Below are 2,652 nucleotides of genomic sequence, written 5' to 3' on the forward strand. Positions count from 1 at the left end.
ATAAATTGTAGTTAAGCTGGTATTCACTAATGTAAATCACTTTGTTTGATTTCTGGTCAAGATGGTGGAGAAGGTAAACACCACTCACCCTGTCTCAGGACCACATTGAAATTACAACAAAACTTCAGAACAACCATCATGGAGAATCACCTGAAGAGTAGCTAAATAGAAGTCCTATAACTAATGATATACAGAAGAAACCACCTCAAGACTGGTAGGAAAGGCAGAGATGTAGAATGGGCTGGTCCCACATCCACATATGGTAGTTAAAAATCAGTAGGGATAGCTTAGCTGCGGAGGTTCCCTCTAGGGAGCGAGGAGTCGCAGCTCCACACCAGGCTCCCCAGCCCAGGATTCCACAACTTCTGGCTTTGAAAACCAGTGGAGATTGAGGCCAAGTGAGATAGAGGGCAGCTAGAGCCCCAGGCATTCCTATTAAAGGGCCCACACACGGACTTCCTTGCTGATAAACTCACTTGTTCTGAGGTCCATTGCTGGAGCTCAAAAGACACCAGAGACACACAGGAAGGAAATGAGTTGTCTGGCTTCAGGGCAAGGGCTGGATGGGCAGCTTTCTCCCAGACAAAATTGTTGGCAGAAGCCATTGTTCCTTTGTTGAGCACTCTTCCCAGCCTGCATGTGGAGGTGGGTGCCAAGTCTGAGTCTCTAACAACCTAGCTAATATCATTTTCCCTGCCCTGGTGACTCCCTGAGAAACTGCCCCACCCAACTTGCATGCCCACCCAAGTTGCTTCCAGTGGCTTTTTCATACAAATAACCTGTCTTGGATTGTGCTGCAGACATTCCTAAAGTCTCTCAAAGGTTCACAAACCCCGAACAAGCAGTATCTGGCCTAGGCATGCCCTGTACCTCTGGCTGAGCAGCCCTAACCCCAACAATGGCCTCAGCGGGCCTCAGTTTGAGGTTTGGCCTCTCCCAGGCACCTCCAAGCCCAGTGTGAGTGGCAGCCATCTGCAGATTGTTCTGTGGTTCATGTCAAGTGGTTTGAGGCAGGGCACAGGATGAACTTGGCCTGGGGCAGGACCCCTCCCAAGAGGCTCAGGAATTGATCTAGCTAGTGTCCAGGCTTCAGACTGAGCCAGAGCACTACCCGGCCACCTCCCCAGACAAGACACCCAAAGAGAAGACTGAGCAGGCACCAGAGCCCTGCTAAAGTAAATCCTGTTTTATAGGGTCAGCCTCTCTACTGTAGTAACAACCAGTTCTTACAACCAATCAACCCAACAGTCAATTTCTCCCATTGACATGCAAATAGCAACCAAGGCTCAACTAAAACAGGAAATCATACAAAACCCGCACAAGGAATGGACCTGAAGCACCCAAGTCAGGTGACCAGAGAGACTGTGTCACTGGGCCCCACAGGACACCTATTACATAAAGCTACTCTACTAACACCAGCAGATATAGCAACCTTACCTAATACATGGAACAAATACAGAGAGGCAGCCAAAATGGAAAGACAAAACACATATCCCAAATGAAAGAACAGAACAAAGCTCCAGAAAAAAAACTAAACAAAATGGAGACCGGCAATCTACCAGATGCAGAGTTCAAAACACTAGTTATAAGGAAGATAAATGACCTCAGCGAGAACTTCAACAAAGAAATAGGAAACATAAAAATGGAGATATAAAACATGAAAAAGAACCAGTCAAAATGAAGAATGCAATAATTTCAATAAAGAATTGCATTAGAGGGAATCAACAGTACATTAGATAAAGCAGAGAAATGAATCAGCAATTTGGAAGATATGGTAGCAGAAAACATCCAATCAGAGAAGGAAAATAAAAAAGAATCCCCCCAAATGAGAATAGTTTAAAGGGACGCTGAGACAACATCAAGGATAGCAACATTCGCATCACATCATTGGGGTACCAGAAGAAGAGAGAGAACAAAGAATTAAAAACCTATCTAAAGAAGTGATGATGGAAAACTTCCCTAATCTGGTGACAGGAATAGACATACAAGCCCAGGAAGTGCAGAGTCCAAAACAAGATGAACCCAAAGAGGCACACACCAAGACACATCATAATTTAAATAACAAAGGTTAACAATAAAGAATCTTAAAAGCAACAAGAGAAAAGCAGTTAGTTACCTACAAGGGAGCTCCCATAAGATAGCTGATATCCCAACAGAAAATTTGCAGGCCAGAAGGGATCAGCAGGACATATTCAAACTAATGAAAAGCAAAGACCTACAACCAAGATTACCCTACCAAGCAAACTATCATTTAGAATCGAAGGACAGACAGGTTTGGTGGTTTGGTGGTGATGAACATCTTTAGCTTCTTCCCAGTCGAGAAGAAGCTAAAGGAGTTCGTCACCACCAAACCAGTATTAAAGAAGACAAAAAAAATATGAGTTAAAAATATGAATAATAAAATGGCAATATCATATATACATCAACAATTAATTTAAATGTAAATGGATTAAATGTGCCAGTCAAAAGATATAAATAGGGTGGCTGAATGGATAAGAAAACAAGACCCTTACATAGGCTGCTTACAAGAAACTCACTTCAGTTCAAAAGATACACAAAGACTGAAAGTAAAGAGATAGAAAAACATATTTCATCAAAATGGGTACAAACAAACAAGCTGGGATAGTAACCAGACAAAACAGACTTTAAAAC

The 2,652-nt window shown here is 42.8% G+C and overlaps 1 protein-coding gene across 1 annotated transcript in view; it reads right to left on the reverse strand.

Moving 5' to 3' along the window:
• LOC105304362 (voltage-dependent calcium channel subunit alpha-2/delta-3-like) overlaps nt 1-2,652 on the reverse strand; it is a 676,581-nt gene that overhangs the window by 305,724 nt on the left and 368,205 nt on the right. The window lies entirely within an intron of this gene.

Source organism: Pteropus vampyrus, unplaced genomic scaffold (genome assembly GCF_000151845.1).
Source record: "Pteropus vampyrus isolate Shadow unplaced genomic scaffold, Pvam_2.0 Scaffold337, whole genome shotgun sequence".
In the NCBI taxonomy this organism is placed as follows: domain Eukaryota; kingdom Metazoa; phylum Chordata; class Mammalia; order Chiroptera; family Pteropodidae; genus Pteropus; species Pteropus vampyrus.